The sequence below is a fragment of the Triturus cristatus genome, chromosome 5_2 (assembly GCF_964204655.1).
Source record: "Triturus cristatus chromosome 5_2, aTriCri1.1, whole genome shotgun sequence".
NCBI classification, from domain to species: Eukaryota; Metazoa; Chordata; class Amphibia; order Caudata; family Salamandridae; genus Triturus; species Triturus cristatus.
This window is the reverse complement of record NC_140588.1, coordinates 809331346-809354002: the sequence shown is the minus strand read 5'-3', so window position 1 is coordinate 809354002 and position 22657 is coordinate 809331346. Positions and strand designations below refer to the sequence as shown.

The window sequence follows — 22657 nt, the reverse complement described above, 5'->3', positions numbered from 1 at the left end:
CATGCACTATTGTCGAGTGCAAACCCTTCACGATGCTGTACGGACTTGTGCATTTGACCATTTGTGGCCCAAGCCTCTAGCAGGTTTTGCAGTGAAAATCAGAGGCCTACCCTGTCCCGAGTGACCGTGGGCTCCTGTGAAGCATTTCCTGAAGAGGCATCTTTGCGATCAATTGCCTGTTGGCTTGTGGGTCCCCCGAAGACTTTCTCATTGACTAAAAGGGCTCCTGTGGTTGCTCCAAGCCTGCCCTAACTTACCCTTGCTGAGTGAGTCCCTCAGACCATGCTGGTCTGCACCATCGACTTTCTTCAGTTTACACAAGACTTACAGTTGCCAAGGCTTGTTGGCTCCAATCCGGCTGTCAATACCGCCATCAGCTGCAGACGTTGTGAGACACTCGGAATCCAGCCGCTGGTCATCGTCAATCCCTCCTGGACCTCGTGAGCGAAGAGTCAAAACACCATCGATGACCTGAAATCACCCGACATCTGTGGTCATCCATCTTCCTGGCCACCGGTCACTGGTAAGTGACCTTGAACACTGTCCCTTCAATTTTCAGGTCTTCAGCATTTCGAATCCACCCTTGGATTCCACAGGACACTTCTTCAGTCGACGCAAGCAGCAAGTCTTCTTTGGTCTCCATAGAAAACAGCGACGCGACCCGACACCAAAAGACACCTATGCACCCGGCTTCCCTGGGTGAGGTAACTTGTGCACTCCAGTGCCCTAGTGTGTGTTGGCCCTCGAAGTACTTACCTTGTAAGTGGCTTGCTTGAAGACTTCCTAAAAGTACCCTAGAACTTTACAAATCAAACCGCGACTTGCACCATTATAATCAATAGGGAACCCGCGGCTGTGTTCACACACTGCACGCGTCTCCCGTGGGCTTGTTACTTACCTGCTAACACTGCAGTAGTGAAGCCCCAGCAATTCCCCAGGCCCTAGGCCTTGTCATTTTGCAAGGCGACATTCTTATACCATTTTTTTAGTATATGGTCTGGTACGCCCCTAGGGCTCCAGCCATATTTGTGCTTAATTTATTGTGAAACGTTGACATTTGAATGTGTACCTGGCTTCTAATCTCATAAAGAGATTAGTAGAGTGTGTCTAGAAATAAATACATATATATTTGATATATATACCTGTGTGGTGTCCTTTCATTTGGTAATTCAAGAGATTATAAGGTAAAACAAGCTGCTTTACATTCCTCTGAGACTTAGCCTGAAGTCTGCTCTCCACAGCTACCACTAGGATAGCTTTCTTTAAAAGGTTGTCTTAAACCTATCTACCATAAGAGTCGAATTGGACTGGTGCAAGGTGGCCACTATAACTAGTGACCAGCATATGCCAGGCCAACTTCTCACAACATGCAATTACCACGCATTACTTTTCCACACAGCCTTAACCATTACCATGCATGCGGTTACCACCACGCATTGTACGTATATATAAGGTACAAATTTATTATTTTTATATTTTAAATGACTTCTAGTTAGATAGATAGATAGATAGATAGATAGATAGATAGATAGATAGATAGATAGATAGATAGATAGATAGATAGATAGATAGATAGATAGATAGATAGATAGATAGATAGATAGATAGATAGATAGATAACTTTTTTAATTATTTTTTTTTCTTTTTTGGGGGGGAGGGGCATTCCATGTTTTTAATTTACTCCTAACCTCCCTATACCACTTTCCACCCATAAACCTTGTCTTGTTTTATCATTGCCCACCCTTAAACCCTAAAATTACACTTACCTCCTTTTACCACCCCCACCGCTGAAGCCCAAAACTACCCTTTCCTCCCGTTACCACTCCCCACCCCTTCACCCTAAAATTAACCTTTACTAGTACACTCACCTAAACATTTTTTTCAATACCGTAATAATGATGTTTTACCACATGCGTGGTAAAGGCACAGATTTTTGCCTGGGCGGTTCTTACCTAGGTGTTAAAGGCTGGATGGTAAAGACTTCGGGGCAGATTTACAAGCCCCTTGCGCCACTTTTCCCATGTTAAAAGTGACGCAAAAGTGGCGCAAGGGCCTTGTAAATCTTCCCCGAAATTGTAAAGTTTGTTTCCGGTTCATCAGGCTACCTTTTGCGTTCAAAAAGAAAGGGAATCTCTTCTCTCCTTGGGGGGGGGGGGGGGGGGTGCTTTTCGTAAGAGCACGAGGCGCGTTCATTGGATTGGGTACGGTGAAGTTTTCCCTGTTATTGGAGTGTACGTGAAGCGTTCTCCCGGCGCTGAAACCTTCATATTTACTACTTTCTGTACCGAACTATTGTGTGAGCTAGAGTTGGCGCGTTGTGTTCAAGTTACACCCGACTCGGACAACAGGGAGTGGGATGAGTCCTCCTACTGGCGCCCAAACAATGCCCATACATTCTAAGCGCCTTGGCACATGGCCGGGTGACACCTGCCATCCTCCATCTAGAATCGTGGGTTCATTGTATATCATCATCATGTTTCTTTGTTCTTTCTTTGGTGTAAAAGTGTTACGTTTGCAAGCTGGCGTATGCAGTCTCGGATAGCGACTTGATGTCCCAGATACACTTTACTCTACTTCCTTGCTCCTGTTACGCTGTGATACTCAGAACAACGTTGTTCTCCACCCATTTCAACATGGCACCTTCACCTGTCTCCCGGCGGAACTTCAAGTGCTGCAGGTTGACATGAAGTCTAAGCGCTTCTTCGCCACGTGGTAAACTGTGCGAAGCCTTCCCTGCAATTTGATTCGAGTACCATGAAAACGGTGTTTCTCTTGGCATCGAACCGGCAATGGCGTCCCTCAACCCGCCACTGTACTTTGGTCTCGTCAGCAATTGCCTGATCGAGGGCATCAATTGCTGAATCTTTTCGTTCATTTTATCAGCAAAAGCTGCTACTTTGCGTCAACATTTCATAATGCCATTAATTATGGAAACCGATGGATGCGTCATCAATGGTCCTTTACATAGATTTCTTTTTAAAGCATGCACAGCAGTAGCCCAGAGCCCAGCACGCGGGGGCCTGTAATTCCTGTATTTGGATACAGGGGCTGAAAACGTTCTTCTGGAATCGGTCCATGGCGGACTTTCCCTCCTTTCTCCGGAAGCGGTGGCTCGGGAGCTGAGCGTTGCTGGTCAGTGTGGAGCGGTCGTCATGTTTTTTTTGTGCCGATTTACACAGTGCGAACTCGATCCAAAGGTATTGGCGCGCTTTACACGAGCACCAGTTACATTACACAAGGACACATTCATTTTTTGGTGGGTGCGGGGAGATTAATTGATTTGCCCTGAATCAAAGGATGCTGAGCCGACGCCGAGACTCGAACCTGGTTGCACGGCTCGAAAGTTGACAACTCTGGCCGTAAGGCCACAACCTCTCCACATGCACGTAATAAACTGACACTGAGGGGCACAGAGATTATTTTAAGGGAAAAGGGCAACTGAGAGCAGCCCCGGGCAGCGTACCTGCGAGTTCCCAGTGTACTGCTGTCACCACCAGCCTCACGGACAATTCTTTGTGCCCTAAGTGTCATCGGCGCATAGCTGTAATATCAATAACTTTCTTTACTATATGGCCATATACGCCGCACTTCTGTGTTTCTAAATATTGTGGCGAAGCGAGGCCATAATACTCAATTCATGGTAGTCAATTTGCTTCTTCTAAAGGGTTAAGGGCCGAGGCTTCTTATATATTGAGCATTTCAACTCTTAAAGTTCAGAAAACTGCATGTCGTCAGCGGCGATTGTTTAGTTCACTGACCACCCAGTCGATGCACTGGTTCGTAGCACTATAAATACCATATAGCGCAATCGTTGTCCATTACATGTCCCCAGTCTACGACCTCAGAACCACGAGAGAGGCCGGTGAGCTCGACTTGGTTTGAGGTTAAGCGCCTCATACACTGATCGCGAAAGGACCGGACCAGATTATTTGAACGAACGATTTGCTCACCCCTCATTACTTCAGATATGAGTTCGATGAATCTCAAGGTGCCTCGCATGTGTGTACCATGACATTAACACAGCGTCGTGACATTAACGCCACATGACCCGAAATCCCACACTTTTCGTTCAATTGGCTGTGTAAAGCCAACAACGTCACAGCGTCCCTCAAAAAGCGCGGTGAACGCGCAGCATGCGTGCTGAGTATTAACGGCTTCAAAGCTCCCTTTTCGTTTTCTTGGCGTGTGTGCCGAGCAGGCTGTTCTACTTTTGTTTTCCGAGCAAATAAATCAGCAACCCCAGACAGAAAGGGCGCTTTCTAGACAAGAAGCAGAGCGTTCTCCGTGGCCTCCTCTGCGCCATTGTGGCTGGGAAGGTTCAGACGAACCCTCGCCCTGACAGAGCCCTCGCGGGGCACGGCGTCTCACAAGAAGTTCAAGTTCAAAGTTTATTGGCATCTCAAATACAACAATAACAATTGGGACACGAGGCACGTGCATACAAGTAGGTCGCAAATTCCGAACATCCCCCACTCTGGAGCCACTTCCAGTACAAACCCCACCTATCATTGCTAATTCATGACACACTTTTTCATAATATTTAGGACCGATATTTTGATTACTTGGCTGAACAAACAGCACCGCTTTAATATTCAATATCTATGCAGTTCCTACATTGAATTAATTGTAGGATATCCCTTCATTATGTGGGGTTATTTTCTCCAATTGTGGGGCTTAATTTTATAATTTTCTAGGTTATTTTCACTAAAGAGTTACCTCCCTATAGAAACAGACATCAGTGATGCTTAAAGCCACTATGGGTTTGTGCTAATTTAAACGCACCTCCCAGGGCTGCCTGCGCGACCAGTGCACCATCATTTCGTTTTCTAAAAATGAGTCTGGGGACGAGAAAGGCTGTATCATTACCTTCCTCAAGACGTAGCTATGTCACACGCGACATATGCGCAAAATAGTCCCAAAAGACGCCACGAGAGGAACAAACAGACTCAAAAAATTGCGCCACAAAGTTCCGTCTTTTATAGGGTGTTTTTGTATTTTGATGGCTAACGAGTTATGTCTAAAAGAACGTGTAGAAAGAGGATTAAAACGGTCCGCAGGCTCCAACAGAGCGCCTCAACCCTTTTCGTTGTTTGTTATAATTGTGATCAATCTATCTTTATGTTCTGTATTCAGCCCACTGATTTAATGAATTTAAATGCAAATACAAATCGGGGAACGAGGCTGTGGTAGAGATGCGTTGTACAAAGTGTAAATCAACGTGCACAGCACACGTGTTAAATTATTTCATGAAACTGACTGATTTTGGATGATTCGCCAGTACAGCTACTGTACTTGTACTCTTTATGCCTATTGTAAATACTGCAATCCTTCAAATGGGGAAATGCTGCTGAAAAGCAGTTACACTGCACCGGCAGCAATTATTTACCTTTTCACCACCAAAAACACCCTCAAGAGAACAACTGGTGTCTCTTTTGTTTAGCAGTGTGCCTTCCCGGCATTCTCGAATCTGTTTGAAAACGTTGGCCCGACACATCAGAAATGTAAACATGTGAGTGACATTTCCTGACAGAAAAAAGGTACTTACCTTTATTCTAATAACACTATAAAGTGAGCGCGCACACACGCAAACACGCACACGCACGCAGCCAGTGCACCAATGCGTACACGGCACGCGCCAAGACGCATCTCATCATAGGAACTGGATAAAATAAAGAACAGAGCTGCAACGGATAATGTAAACGCTGCAATACATTGCGGTAAGGAGAATAAGAATACGAATACAATAATAAGAATCATAGTAATAATAATTATTGCTATTATTATAATTACCCGAGTATTTTTATCGGTTTATTCTGCTTTTGAGCAGGCTTTATTTGATAAAATAATACTTCGCCTAACTAATGTTCATTTGATTTTAATTCTGAAAAAACTGAACGTGATACCTCTCCAACAAACAGAAACATTCTTGCTTTCAGAATCTTCCAGACCATGCAAACGCCTACGCTCTCTGGTGAAATAATGCAAAAAAGTATTCTTCAAAAATATCCAAATTATCTTATTTATCCTCGGAATTAGAGGCTTTCTTTGTATCACCTAAACACGTGCCGCCCAGGTGAAACCTTTCATATTTTTTTCATTATCAAAATATTCCAGTCCCCTATTGACCTCATCAGTTCGATCATGTGTGATATTGACAGAAGCACGTGGAAAAAATCCGTTAACGAATCTCACCCCCATCGCCTCCGACCGTCGCAACACCAGGACGACTGACTTTTGATATCCACAACGCAGCATTCAACTATCGATCACTGAAATTAGAAGGATCGCCTTCAGTTTTGTAGCCAGCATGATGACCTTGAAGCTAGAGGACATCGGCAAGATCGCCTATAATACTGAAATCAGCACGACTATCTTCTGTATCCAAAATCAGCACTACCACTTTCTATATTCAAATCAGCACGACCGCCTTCTATATCCAAATCAGCACGAGCGCCTTCAATACAAATATAACCATGGTCATTGGGGTTTCACATTGTATCTGTATGACATTTGGGGTTTCTGTTCTTTGTACCCTTCCTAGGTGTTTTGGAGTGCTGGAATGGGACAGGAGTAGTGATGATTATTGGATCTCTGCTTACGTTTTTTTATGAGGTGGGGGGATTATAGGCCAACTGAAACAAGTTTGTTTTCAGTCTATTGAGTAAAGATGCTGAAGGCTTCTTCAAGTCAGAGATGTAGGGGAAGGTAGTGCCAAACTTGAAAGTCTTGTATGTTGAGTGGTCATGGCGAGAAGTTTGCGGGCCACAATGTTTCAGGGTCAAGTCAACTGATGGGGCATGAGGACCACACTTAGGCAACTCTAGCTGCTTCAATGCAGTGCTTTGAGGACCACACACGTTGTCTTTAAATTCCTTATTTTGCACAACAGGAACCAGCTAGGGTTTTAGCACTGAGATAATGCATTCAGCACTTTTTAGTTCACATATGGTGTAGGCTACATGTTTTTATTTTATTTTCAAAGTAGATTAGCAGCTTTGTTGAGCGGCTTGTGTGTATAGCATTGCAGTAGATCATGCAAGGCATTATCCCAGATATGACCAGAGCCATTCTGTGCAATAAGACCCTTCCCGGAAGTCATATATAATGGAATGTGTTTCTGGCAAATGCATTGATTTGAGGCATAAAATCAAGTTACGCTAATCCGCGTGTCTCCTGACTCTTCATTAAGATGGTATCATGACAGGCTATTTAAATGTTAGGGCTAGGGGATATTCATTTCTTGGTGCCAGGATTTAAGTTTTAGAGGCAATAAGGCATTCCTTGGTATTGTGCACCTTTACTCGGACATTGATTTAGAGACAGAAATAGTATTCCCTAAACATTGCTTACAGAAAATATCACCATATTGAAGTTCATAATAAAACATCTACACCAGATGGGGTGATATTTCAGTGAAAGTTATAAGTTCCAGTTCTTTAGACACAAAACTTGACATTCCAGTTTGCTCCCAGTTGAAAGGTAGTGCTTATTAAATGTAATAAGGTAACTCAATGCTATCCTATTGTGGTAAATATTTCGTTACCGGTACTATTTTTTATGCGGTAAAGTCTATTAAGAATAACTCAGTAAATATAAGAGGCAGAATCCGTGGTATTAGAGGTTTTAAAAGGGCTTTATTCCTATACAAAGGAATGCAATTCGAATTGTGGGCCTTCTGTTCCATCACCACGAAAGTTCAGGAAGGAAGGGAGCATATATTATTGACAGTTAAGCAGTTTTATAGAAAATGCATTACATTGAAACAGATGCAAGAGGCGTAACAGCTGATAATACAGAAAAACTGTGCATACGTAACTAATAGAGGCGTAACATGGGTGTATCTAAAATACGTCATTTAACATGATGTCACAAGTGGGTGGATCCATAGAAGAATCCTGCAATGTCAGCAGAAATATTTGGCAGAGATGCGCGCGCAGCCGCATGACGTGTGATTGACGTGCAACTAGAGAGTGAAGGGGACTTGACATTTAGCTCTACATGTGGAGACAGAAGTCTGGGGTTATGTCAACCTAATCCCAAATCATATCTAATATCCTATGTTTAAAGAACTGTGTTATCCAAAAGGAAAGGTCTCTTAGGATAGAATCTTATTCTATACTGACTATACTGACTGTTAGTGCGTGTACAAGCGTCTAAGTGTCTACACTAGATGCGAGGGGGTAGGAATATTCCATGGTAACGGGGCTATGAATTACTTGCATGAGGACAGCGAGGCCTGGCCCCTTTTGCACGGTAGCTGGAGGAATGTTTACCTAAACTACTAGACAGGAATGCATCGGATGAGGAACGAAGGAGATAATCTCGAAGGTGAAATACAGTTTTTGGCAGGCAATAGGCTGGATCAGGCACCGTTAGCCGCGCAGGGAGTAGGACAAAGTTCATGGATACAGATGCAGGCTCAGACTGGAGCTTTCAGAGGCAGAAGGCAGGAAAAGGCTTGATGACAGAATTCGGGCCTACTCGCCTGAATCTGTAAAATGTGGAAAGTGAACCATATAAAGTCGGTGGCCTTTCATATTTAGGAATGGAATATCTGACCCATTCATGGCGGGTCTGAAAGAGGACATGTTGACGGTGGACGCACATATGTTTGCGTCTTCAGAACTGGAGCAGGAGGGAACATACATGTACTTATAGCATGCACATGGAGCCGTTGGGGTCTACGATACATAACTGATCACAAAATTCATATTTCCTCATTCCCTCCTTGTCCCCTTCGGACCCTCAGGAGATATCGATCTTCATCAATCCATCGATCTGTTCATATAGCATCATTTGTTCTTCTTTCTTCTTCCGGGATCTTGAATGAAAACGTGGATGTGGGATACACGATGTGGCACACAGACCACAAATCGCTGGCCCACATTGTAGACATAAGCAGCAACTGAATAGTATGAGAAAGCCAATACCTAGGAAGGATAGGATTCTCCATCCCCAGGCTGACAACACGCCCCAGAACCAACCGGACCAAGTCCAGGTGCCTGGACTCTGGTGTATCTGGCTTACAATCTTATGAAGGCGAGTTATGGTCTTATATACTGACGGCGAATTTTCTGGTATGAAAATGCAACAACTTGATCCGATGACCCTACAAGCTCCGCCCCTATCGGCCAGGATGACGTCAAGGACAAGACGATTTTGAAGCACAACAATCCGCATAGCAGACTGCTCTTCTGTTAAATTGCCTAAGGCGGAAATAGTTTCGTTCACTACTGCTTCAAGGGTTCTGGTTAATCTACGTATCAGCTTACTATTAGTGACTGTACCTATATAAGGAAAGAATCCTTTATTGAAATCTGTGTATTTTTCCCATGCTGTTTCAGTGTAATCAACAATTGGGAGATCTCTCTGTTGTCTATTGTGTACTAAATGGGTATTTCTATGATAATCAGGAGGAGCTAGGAAAACAGGTGGCAGAAGGAATGCTATGTAACAAGTACCATCCCAATCTAAAGGTAGACATATATATGCGGTCTGGCCACATATGAAGTAGGAATGATGGGAAGCTCTAAATGTAGACTTGCCTTGATCACTGAATTTTATTACAGTGGTGCATTTACTGTGGCCCATGTGTATGGAACCATTCTTTTTTATACATAATTCCCCTTTTACTGGGAATACTGACATGGCGGGCAAGATTGGTGTAGCTTCAGATTCAACGTTCAGGATCATGAGGTTAAGTGTAAAATTACCTAATCCATATACTTCATTTTCTAGATCAGTTCCTGTTCTTTTGGGGAGTCCCTCCTTGTTAGGGTAGCAGACTTTAAGTAAAACTAGGTTCAGGTTTCCCCATACCCAGTTGTCTTGATAAACTGCGGAATTTGAATCTAGGGAATTAATCAAACTAAACCATGCTCCACAGGAGCCATTGTGTGTGAACGGATAGGGAAAGAGGGGCAAAACTCCCTTATAGTTCTGATAGGGAGGGAGTCGGCCACATATCCAACAATTTGTGGCATTGCTGGTCTGATGGGAATGATGTAACATACTAATAAATGTGTTGTTGCGCAGCGCAAATCTATATGACAACTCATGCGGAGGAAATTCGCTAAAAGAATGTTCTGCAGTTATATTGTAAGCATGTTTAAGAATAGGGTAATACATATGCAATAGTATGCTAAAAATAATGATCAGAAGACTTAGAAAAAACAAAATTAATAATGTTACTGTACAGTGACTACGAAGCGATTTACAATACGCATGCCTTTTGAGCTGCATCTGATGATTTCTTTCTTTGTTCCGGTCTAGAGGATACATGTCAGAGACAAATTCAACCGATTCACCTTGGAGAGGACTTAAACAATCAAATTGTCTGACTTACTAGACCTCAATTTTAGTTTATAAAGTTCTGGTTTGGTTAATTCAACCAAGGGGAGCTTTGAGTCTGTCTTTGAGGGAATACAGGGTTGAGTAATCACACTGGTTGGTAGTCCATAACATTTTTTGATATGACTCGAGTGCAACCACCCTTTCCTTCCCTCGATTTTCACGGCTGTCCTTGTGGTGAGTAAAACCAACTTCGGTGACTTCCACCTAGGATCCAGTTGGGTCTTCCGGTCAAAGTTCCTGACCAGCACCAGGTCACCAGGAACCACGTCATGGGGCTTCACCTCAGTATTGTCGGGAAAAGCTGCGGTTACCTGTGAACGACAAGATTGTAGTGCAGACATCAAGGAAGCCAGGTAATCTGTCAGCATATTACAGTCAACGTCAGTGATTTTACGAGGTATAGGCGTCCCCCACATATTTGGTGGTCTACCGAAGATCACCTCATACGGGGATAGCCCTGTTCGAGAATGTGCTACCATTCTCATGTAAAAGAGCGCAACTGGTAAGGCTACTATCCAATCGACTCCTTTTTCTCTACATATTTTGGACAATCTAATTTTCAAAGTTTGATTATGGCGTTCTACGAGACCTGCTGCCTCGGGATGTCGGACACAGTGAAATTTCCATTGATAGCCTAATAGAAGGGAAACGTGTTTCATTAGTTCGGATGAGAACGGCTGGCCGTTATCTGAGTAGACAACACGTGGTAAACCGTACCGTGGGAAGAATTCTCGAACTAACTGTTTGGCAGTAGTCGGGGCAGTGTAATCTGAAACCGGGTATGCTTCTGTCCAACGGGAAAGAGCACAGACAACTACGAGAACATATTTGAATCCTCGACATCGTTCCATCTGGATATAATCCATCTGGAGGACTTCAAAAGCATGATCGGGAGTTTGAAATCCACCCTGCTCTACGGGGATGCTTTTACCTGGATTAAACTGACAACATATCATACAGGTACAAACTTTTTGTTTAGCTGCTGCTCGCAAGTGCTTGTTGAACCAAATGTGTTGAATGCTGTCTAGCATAGCTTTTTCTCCTAGGTGCGCTGGACTATGTATTGTGTTAATGATGACTTGGACCATAGAGTCGGGAAGAAACCATATAGATTTTTCCTTCGTCATCCATCCTTGATCTGTTTGGATCCCTCCTAATTCAGTCCATTTCTTTATTTCTTCTGGTGTAGCATGTGTCTGTATGTCAATTACATCAAGGGCGGGATCCTTAACTGTCATGCAATGTGTTGACGTCGGAACTATTGTCTTTGTCATGTCAGTTGTGTGAGTCTGATTCTGAGCAGTCTGTTTAGCTGTTCTGTCAGCTAGGTCATTACCCTGAGAAATAATATCGGTAACTTTTGTATGGGCTTTGCATTTCATAATCGATATTGCAGTAGGTAGATGAATCGCATCTAATAGGGCTTGAATGAGGGGTCCGTGTTGGATGTGGGCACCGTGAGAAGTTAAATAACCTCTCTCTCGCCACAGTACGCCGAAGTCATGGACGACTCCGAATGCATAACGTGAATCTGTGTATATGTTGACTTTCTTATTTTTGGCTTGAATACAGGCTTGTGTCAGAGCGATGAGCTCTGCTGCTTGAGCTGACAAAGTATCAATACAATTTGTTTCAATGACTTCAGTGTCTGTTGTGACTGCGTAAGCAGCCACTAACTCTCCTGTACTTGTTCTCATACATGACCCATCTACATACAATGTCAAGTCCGGATCTGACAAAGGGATGTCTGTCAAGTCTTGTCTGGGTTTCGTCGTGATAGTAATGACTTCGACACAATCATGTGCCAATGGATCTGTTCCGCTCACTGGTAACAGTGTGGCAGGATTTAACGTATTACAACGTCTGATTTCTATGTGTGGCTGAAATAATGTCAATTCGTAACCGGTGAGTCTCGCTATAGTCAAGTGTTGTGTTTGTGTGCGGTTCAAAAGAACCTCTACTGCATGTGGTACTTGTACTGTCAATTGATGTCCTAACACTATGGCATCGCTTTGTCTGATTGCTAAAGCTGTTGCTGCCACCGATTTCAGGCACGCAGGAAGAGCCTGAGCTACTGGATCTAATGTACTAGAGAAATAAGCACATGGTTTGTGTGATCCTGCTTGTTCCTGAGCGAGTACTGACAAAGCAGTACCTTCGCGTTCTGTAACAAAGAGTGTAAACTGTTTGCTGTAACATGGTGTTGCTAAAACAGGTGCTTGGCATAAAGCTTTCTTTAAACTTTCAAAGGCGTGTGTATGTTCTTGAGTCCAAGGGAGGACAGTCGATGCGGCTGCCTCCTGTGTTGTCAACTGGATGAGTGGTTTTGCTAGAAATGCATATTGAGGGATCCACTGCCTACAGTATGAAGTGAGGCCTATGAAAGCCCGCACCTCCTTTTGTGTCTTGGGTGGTGGCATGTTAGCGATTAACTGGATGCGGTCGGGTGTAAGCTGCCTTCCCTCCTTGGACAGCGAGTGCCCAAGGTAAACAACTCGCTGGACACAGAATTGCAGCTTAGAAGGGAACACCTTGTGCCCCTTGTCAGCCAAAAATTTTAAAACCGTCAGTGACGCTTTTTCACATTCAAGTTCGCTTCGAGCGGTGATCAGCAGATCATCGACATATTGAAGCAAGGCAGTGTTAACTGGCATGTGGATACTGTCAAGTTCTCGTTTCAGTGCTTGGCTATAGATGCTGGGGCTTTCTGTAAATCCTTGAGGTGCGCGTGTGAATTTAAAACTTCGTCCATTTAAACTGAATCCGAACAAATATTGACTTTCCGGATCGATTGGGACACTAAATAAAGCATTCTTGAGATCAATTACAGTGAAGAACGTTGCTTCTGAGTCAATAGCTGTTAGTAATGAAGAGATATCTGGGACCACAGGGTATTGTGGTACAATACATTTATTTAATTCGCGCAGATTAATAACCAATCGATATACTGGTGGTGCTTTTGGATCCGTACTTTTAAGAATCGGAATTATCGGAGAATTACATACGTTGGAGTCGGTTTCAACAACCACTCCTTGTGCAATGAGCTCGTCAATGATTTGCAGTAAAGCCACAACAGCATCGGGTGGTAACTTGTATTGTCGCATTCGTGGTAGTACTATTCCTGTTTTTAGTGTGACACGATATGGTGTAATATTCATGCAACCAACATCAGTGGGGCCTTGTGCCCATAAATGTGTAGGTAAATTCTGCAGTCGTTGATCCATGTCTCTGGACACGTAGTGACCTTTAAAGTCACGTAAAAATAGTCGTACTCCTTCCGGAGAACAACATATTATAGCTCCTAGAGCTTTCAATGTTTTTATACCTAACAAGTTTTCTGGACATGATTTAGTAAGCAATAAATCTGTAGTACGTGTCAATGGACCAATCGTAAGTGGAAGAGGTTGTGTCACGTCATTTATTATAGGTTTTCCTGAGAATCCAAGGGAAATATTTTGTGAGCCTGAGAGGGGTGCCCCTGGAACTTCACTGCGTCTTATAGTTGTTCTGCTTGCCCCTGTATCAAGTAAAAACTTTCTGTCTTCCCCTAATAGTTCACTATGTACATAAGGTCCCTCTTGGTCTACAGGAACCTCAATAAGGGGTAAGCCAACTTCCCTCTCTAGGCTATCTCATGAGTATCGCTGATAATCGGGATAATCTGCTTGTGCATACTGGTACATCTGTTGCGTTGTCGCTTGTGTGGCAGCAATAGGCTGCGCTGGTGGTGGTGCTACGGTCTGTTGTGGAGCTCCCTGTTGCGGAGCTAGTTGTTGTGGAGCTAACCTAGGTTGTGCATGCTGAGGTATTTGTTGTTGATTCTGATCCTGTCTAGGTAGACGTGGTCTCTCCTGGGTTCTACCTGTAGCAATATTATGTTTCAGGACTGGACAATCGTGTATATAATGACCTTGTTGTTTACAATAGTTGCATGTCCCTTTCGTAGGACCTGCGGCATCACCCTTTTGATGATGACCATCGACTGGAACTGACTGTGCAACAAGCATTTTCATTTTTGTATCTTTCATACGTCTTTGTTCGTGTTCTTGTTCTTCTCTAATTCTATTGTGATGATATTGTAACATCTGTAACATCTGTGATGGAGTATTACCTTGCCAGGTACTTTCGAATTTCAATACTCTATTCTTGACTTGTAGCAGAGAATTTTCAACTAATTTTGTCACAAACAGATGCGGGTATGACTCACTACTTGCTTTTATGCCACTATTTATACTAAAACATTTTTCAAATCGGGAATAGAAATCACTAGTGTCTTCATCTGGTTTTTGTTTACAGGCTGATATTGCACCCCAGTCTTCCTTTTTCGTAGTTAATAAACGTGGCAGTACCTGTACTAGTAATCCTGCTAGTGCTGTAGTCTTTTCCCCAAGCCCTGCTCCTGCAGCTCGGGCCTTTTCTTCGTTTTCTAATGCTGTCCAATCTATCTTTTGGTCTCCCACCTCCCATTCCTTTTCTTTGAGTTTCTCATAAACACCGGCGGGTAATAGGACTTTTAATATTTTCATAATATCGGGGTAGGTATACTCTCCCATGAGTAACATGTCCTTTATTTCACGGTGGAAACCTGCTGGGTCCTTGTCATGGCTGGGTACTACTTTCTTCATTTCTAATAATTCCAATTTAGTTATAGGCGTGTACACAAATACGCGTGTAAAATTATCACCGGCACCTCTAATTGGGTGCACTTCGCGTAACGGGTTCTGTCTATCTATGTGATACATTTTTCTTCCCATGATGGGAACTGGAACGTGTTCTGGGCATACGAAATTTAAATATTGGTTTCGGAATTCTAGAATTTCTTTAATCAAATCAGTACTTGACCCTCTCCATATATTCGTGAGTAGTTCTGTCAATATGTCAGGTAAGGGTCCTGGATCGGAGTGTTGGCTTTTATATAATATAAGGAGGTGTTGAATCATGTATATACTAGCTAAACGCTGTTCGTATGGGTCAAGATTCAGAAACGTGTGTGCAAGTACATCGTCATTGTATTCGCTGGGACTGTCAGCCCATTGTACTGCTGACCTGGCTAATTCTTGTTCGTCCAAGGAATCAAGCATGTGGTACCCCCTTCGATCTCGGAGTAATTTATCAGCGGCTTGGAATAAGTGTTCAGGGGATTTTGTATTTAACCTAGGGTTTAGAAAATGTCTATTATATTCTGGACGTATTGGACGTATCGGATCATTAAAACCTCTGGTATTATTATGGGGTTTTCCTCTACCTACATAAGCTATCGTTTCTACTTGCTCTGACTCTTGCTCCTCCTCTTCTCTGTTTAGGTCAGCGGCGTCCACCTCTAATCTTTCTTCGTGTATTCGTTCTACTTCTTTGCGGATCTTTCGGTACATGGCGACTATACATAACTGTTTATCATGTCTCCCTTCTGATACATTCTGGCCCCAAGTGACAAGTTTTTGCATTTCTTCCGGATTTACCCCAGGCCGGTCTTGATTTCTGATTACACAGTTTATGAGGAAACGTAACAGTTGTCCCTGTACCTCCGCTTTCTGGTACTCCATGGCTCTGCTAATACTTTCAGGACCTCGCCCTGACTGGACAAAGTGATATATATTTTCTAAATGTGTAGTCATTCCTGGTAGCTTCGTTAAATATATTGCAGCTCGTCGAATACGTAATGATGACAGCAGCATTTCGTCCCGTTTACCGGGCACAGGATCATATCTACAATCTACTAGAAGGTCCTTAAGCATGTCGGGAGTTGCTAGTTTGGGCGTACGTTGGTGTGCTAATTCTCTAAGGGAAAATTTATTTCCTCTGGGTGGCGTAGAAAAAATGTCTGTCGTACCTCCTGTAGCACCGTCTGGGGTGCTGGACGTAAAAGGATTTGTTGAAGGTGAGACAGAGATTGTAGATGCGGGAAAAACTGTAGAGACGGACGGGCCTGTTGGAACTTGTGTAGGAGTTTGTTGTGGCGGGGGTACAGACGTATGCTCTTGGTGTTGAACACCATCGGCAAGCGATGTGGGTGGTATGGCGTTAGCATACTCGGGAGCTGCGTCATCTAAATAGGAGGAAAGAAAAACGTCCTTTGCTGTTTTGGGATGTGATTTGGGATGTGCTTTTATCGGAAACAATGGAGGAGTTAAATCTTTTGGTATTTCCGGGATAGCCTTAGGTAACCCTTTGGCCAGAAGAGGATACATACCATTCATAAGAGTGTTTCTTTGTCTATCTATTTGTTCTGAGTTTACTCGGGTACCTTCCTCAAGTAATAGATTTTCTCGAGTTTTATTTGAATTCTCTCTACCTTTCTCTTCCTGTCTGTGTGCTTTTTCTGTACGTCTGTATGATTCTTTACGCCATAATTCAATGGCATCTTTCTGTGACTGTCTGGCTTTCCTTTTCCATAATTCTTCTTCTACTCTCATGATGCAATCTGCATCCCAGGTCCCTGCTGCGGGCCATCTCTGACTCTCTGGTAATTCTTTGGTGTAGTCCACCCATAAATCAAGAAATAATACGGCATCTAGACCATGCTTATGATACATAAAGTATCCTGGAGTGTCCCTAGGTGGAATGGGAACAGCTTCTTCGAGTACCCCTTTTCTAGTTTTGATCTGCCTTAGTTTCGAAAAGAGCGGCATTTTTAGATCTTGTTTCTAGAACACACTTTATACGAGAAAACACAATAATGAACAGTCATTCACACCACAATATATAGAACGTATTTAAAACATTTAACGTTTAACAGTTTTAACGAACAATGATAACTAATAGAAAACTAGTTACTGACATTATACTGACACTAGATAATACTTATTTATATGTGAAACATACTATATATACTGCTAAACAGTACAGATACACTGCTAAAACAGTGCAGACCGGATTTGTGTACCCAAACCCGTCTTGACCGGCACAGACTATGTGCACGTAAAGTGCCTCCCCGGTAATGGTACTCACCGGGTAGCTCGGAACGGAAGGCCTCGGAACGGAACTGAAACTGGACCGGACTGGACTCGACTCGACTGGACTCGGAACTTCGGAACCTGGTGGGACTCTGTATACCTCGGATCTTGCTCTCTCAGCTAGGCTCTGGTCGGGATACTTCGCACTTCTCACCGCCTCGTCTGGGTGTTGATCGCAGCCTCAGTCGCTCCCGCTTAGCCGGAGGGAGATACAGGAAATCCTGCGGGTACGCGTAGTTGTCCGTTCAGCTGTGGCAGGAGACCGGGCCTGCAACGCACCGCCGGCGCGTGAGATGAGAAAGTGTCCCTGTTCGGGCGCCAATTTATGTGGTAAATATTTCGTTACCGGTACTATTTTTTATGCGGTAAAGTCTATTAAGAATAACTCAGTAAATATAAGAGGCAGAATCCGTGGTATTAGAGGTTTTAAAAGGGCTTTATTCCTATACAAAGGAATGCAATTCGAATTGTGGGCCTTCTGTTCCATCACCACGAAAGTTCAGGAAGGAAGGGAGCATATATTATTGACAGTTAAGCAGTTTTATAGAAAATGCATTACATTGAAACAGATGCAAGAGGCGTAACAGCTGATAATACAGAAAAACTGTGCATACGTAACTAATAGAGGCGTAACATGGGTGTAACTAAAATACGTCATTTAACATGATGTCACAAGTGGGTGGATCCATAGAAGAATCCTGCAATGTCAGCAGAAATATTTGACAGAGATGCGCGCGCAGCCGCATGACGTGTGATTGACGTGCAACTAGAGAGTGAAGGGGACTTGACATTTAGCTCTACATGTGGAGACAGAAGTCTGGGGTTATGTCAACCTAATCCCAAATCATATCTAATATCCTATGTTTAAAGAACTGTGTTATCCAAAAGGAAAGGTCTCTTGGGATAGAATCTTATTCTATACTGACTATACTGACTGTTAGTGCGTGTACAAGCGTCTAAGTGTCTACACTAGATGCGAGGGGGTAGGAATATCCCATGGTAACGGGGCTATGAATTACTTGCATGAGGACAGCGAGGCCTGGCCCCTTTTGCACGGTAGCTGGAGGAATGTTTACCTAAACTACTAGACAGGAATGCATCGGATGAGGAACGAAGGAGATAATCTCGAAGGTGAAATACAGTTTTTGGCAGGCAATAGGCTGGATCAGGCACCGTTAGCCGCGCAGGGAGTAGGACAAAGTTCATGGATACAGATGCAGGCTCAGACTGGAGCTTTCAGAGGCAGAAGGCAGGAAAAGGCTTGATGACAGAATTCGGGCCTACTCGCCTGAATCTGTAAAATGTGGAAAGTGAACCATATAAAGTCGGTGGCCTTTCATATTTAGGAATGGAATATCTGACCCATTCATGGCGGGTCTGAAAGAGGACATGTTGACGGTGGACGCACATATGTTTGCGTCTTCAGAACTGGAGCAGGAGGGAACATACATGTACTTATAGCATGCACATGGAGCCGTTGGGGTCTACGATAGGGGACATAACTGATCACAAAATTCATATTTCCTCACTATGAGAGAGTTAGGCCTTGTAGTAGTGAAAAAAGAATTTAAGAGTTTTTCATTACCAGCACGTATAAAAGTTAACATTACATGTCAAACTTTCTAAATACACAGCATTCTGCCAACTGGGCTTTTTATGGTCTATCCTAGGGATAACATATATGTATTGAAACAAATATTTGGGCATTTTGCCAGGTCAAAATGTCAGTTTAAACTGCAAACACAGGCTGCAATGGCAGGCTTGAGACATGTTTTCAGGGCTACTTAAGTGGGTGGCACAAACAGTGTGGCAGACCTACACGTAGCTTTTAATTCACAGGTTATGGGTACATGTAGTACCACTTTATTAGGGACCTCTGAGTAACTTAACTGGGCCAATTGGAAGTAAGACAATTTTACCATGTTTTTGGGAGGGAGTATATGCACTTTATTTATTTACTTATAATATTTATAAAGCACAACTGTCACTAACATTATTATCCTGGTGCTGGTGGACAAGGAACCTAACATAATGAGGATGCACAGAAATTTGATTATTTCGGGAAGAGCCAGGTCTTCAGTGTCTTTTTTAATTTAGTACTGGTTAGCAGTGGAAAAGTGCACAGAGTCGCAAGGCCAACAAAAACGTATTCAGCAAAAAATGAAGGAGTAAGGCAAAACGTTTGGGGAAAGACCAATTGTAGGAAAGTGCCTCTTTTGACATGGTTAGCCCCCACTTTTTGCTTGATGCCTAATGTGATTTCGAACTGTAAGTGCGCTGCGTCCCTGCTAACCAGGTTCACAGTGCCACATCTCTTTTCCAAAACTGCACCACAATTGGCACATCTTCAGCCACCCCGGTAAGTCCCTAATAAATGGAACCCCTGGTACCTAGGGCATGGGTACTGAAGAGGGCCCACTGGGGCTGCAGGATGAAGTGTGCCACCCCAGCGAACCATTGCTAAAACCATGCAAACTGCCAGTGCAGGCTAAGTGTCTTGGTACAGAGAAAACCAAAGAGTCGACATGGCACACAACCCTGTGTGTCATGCCCTCATGCAGCATGTAGCTGACTATATTCTGAGGGGGGTATCCATAGAGGAGTTCAAATGGTCTAAGCCCAAACCCTTCTGTGATACCTCCCTATAGGCGAACAACAGGCATGGCAAGAGGCCGGTCCACTTCTGCCTCATGGGCTCAGGCAGATCCATAATCATGCCCTTGAGGGTGTTATTGAATCTTTCAACAGCCATTTTTGTTTGGGGTGACAGGGTGTGTGGCACATATAGGTTACCCCACATTCATCCCACTTTGACTTCATGTTTGTGGACATGAAGTTAGTGCCTCTGACAGACACTACTTCCTTGGGGAACCCTGCTTGGGTAAAAATCCCCATCAGGTCCCTAGCTACCACAGGTGCAATCACTTACCTCAGAGGGATGGCTTCTGGGTACTGGGTGGGGTGATCCACCAAGACCAGGATGAACCTGTTGCGTAAGGCTGTCTTGGGGTCCAAGGTCATTTCAAAGGGGGTGCCAATGGCAGACAAGGGAACCAGGAGAGCCATTAGCTTTGTCCCTGCTTTCCAGCGGGAGTGGATAGTGAGAGAAGACCTTCAGAACGTATCTGAAGCTGTCTTCATTTGGGGCGAATCGATGTAGGGGACAAGACTGGCAAAGTTCTTGTCCTGCCCCAGATGTCTTGCCAGTGGTATATCATAAGTCAACCTCATGTAGCATGGCCTTGTAACACTGGGGGATCACCAGCACACGGACTGCCCAAATCCAGGAACCGTAGGCTCACTGTAAAGGAGGTCATTTTCCCAATAGATAAGATGATTTCCAGAAATAACACCTGCTGCCTGGAACTCAGATTGCCGCCTTAAGCACTCTAGAGTTGGACACTCTTTCTGTGCCTTGCAGAACTCCTCCCTGGTGAGACCATTCTCAACTTGCCACCCAGCAAGCTCAGGTAGGGTTCCCAAGGTGGCAATGTCCTCCTCGGTAGGTTCAGGGGCGACCTCTCAACCTGGACTGTGAGAACTTCTGGAGCTGGTTTCCAGTGTCCCTTTCCTTTACTTGTCTTGTCAGCTACCTGGTATTTTGTTCCAAGCTCCCTTGAGTCCCCTCTCGGGCAGCCATGGGCCTTGTGGTCATACAGACCCATTCAGGTACCAGTTATGTCCCAGTAGCTCACAAAGAGGGCCAGCCATCTAACCCCAGGAGTCACTTCTTGTGGTTCTTGGTTCAAGGAAGCAGTCCAGATCTCCTTCAATTGGCAGGCCAGTCCCTAAATTGCAATTCATTTGTGTCCAGCAGTACATCTCTGAATACTCCCAATCCAATTTTAGCACTTATTACTGGTAATAAGGTAACTTGATGTTAGTTACCTGTGTTAAATATATTCGTAGAGTGCTCAATTATCCGAAGGTGTCCCGGCGCTAGTACTGTTTTAGAACAAGGAAAAAGATAGGGCCTAGTTCTCGAAGAGCCAGGTTTTCAGCTCTTTCCTAAATGCAAACAAGTTAGTGAAGGATCTGATGTAAAAGGGCAAGAGATTCCAAGCCTTGGCAGTGCAGGTGAGAAAGCTACTACCACCCCAGGTGACTTGCTTGAATTTGGGAGCAACAGGGTTTTGGCACCCAAAGAATGAAGGGGCTTATTTACAAGCCCCTTGCGCCACCCGTACGTCACTTTTCCCATGTTAAAAATGACGCAAAAGTGGCGCAAGGGGCTTGTAAATCTGCCCCAAAGTGTTTTCTTGGGTTCATACCATTTAAAGTTTTGCTTAAGGTGGCATGGACCTGTATTATGGAGTGCCTTGAAGGCAGTATAGAGGGCCTTAAATGTAATACAATGCCTAACAGGGAGACAGTGAAGATTCTGAATGGGATTGGTTACTGATTTAAATAGTGGAATACCAGACAGTGACCTGGCAGCAGCATTTGTAACATTTGCAACTTGTTCAGGAGCTGTTGCTGCGTGTTCAAATAAAGCCCATTACAATAATCAAGTTAAGATAGGACCAATGATGTGACAACTGTTTGTTGACAATCGGGGGTGGGGTGGAGAATTTTTTAAATCATCCCCTAGGTGACAAAGATGGAGGCAGTGACTGAATTAACCTAGTCACTGAAGGTGAGTTTACTGTCCATTTGGATGCCTAGGTTTTTGACTTTTTGCACAGGTGTAGGGAGGGTGCCTAATTCTTCCGACCACTAGGATTGTGAATAGAAGGAAGTCTGATTTCCAAAGAGGATAACTTCGGTCCTCCCTGAATTAAGTTTTAAACGTTTGCTGCCCACCCATTTACTGACAGGCAACATGCAGTTGTGGAATCTGGATCCTGTGTCGGTTTCATGGTTTGCTAATGATACAACAATTTCCATGTCATCAGCGTGAGAAGTGAGTGAAAATATTTCTTCTTCCGTCTTGTCCTTAGGGGTTTCGATCTTATTATATATCTGTTCCACTTTATTTAAGAAGAAGCTAGTGATGGAATTGCAAAGTGATAGACTGCCAATGGCCTGATTCTTGTAAGGGGTCACAGTCAGCTTTGAAACTGTCCTAAACAGTTGTTTAGCGGAATTTTTAGCAGATTCGATCGGTTTTGTGTAATATGTCGATTTTTCTCTGATAAGCAAGGATCTATAAACAACCAAACACAGTTTGTATTGATCTTTTTAATGGCTACTATAGTCCTTTCACCATGTACATTCTTGATATTTGCAGAGTTGTTTTTAGGTCTCGCCTATGCAGCGCGCATGCGCTGCAAGGAAATAGACCTTTAGTAACGGCACAGCTTTCCCGGCAAAAACGTGCACGCGTTGCATTGCTTGCGATTCACTTGCGG

At 43.8% G+C, this 22657-nt stretch overlaps 1 pseudogene; it reads right to left on the bottom strand.

Annotated features, from left to right (window-relative positions):
- Nucleotides 1-2506: 2506 nt before the first annotated feature.
- On the bottom strand, nucleotides 2507-3144 carry LOC146829307 (ATP synthase peripheral stalk subunit b, mitochondrial pseudogene; annotated as a pseudogene).
- Nucleotides 3145-22657: the final 19513 nt, after the last annotated feature.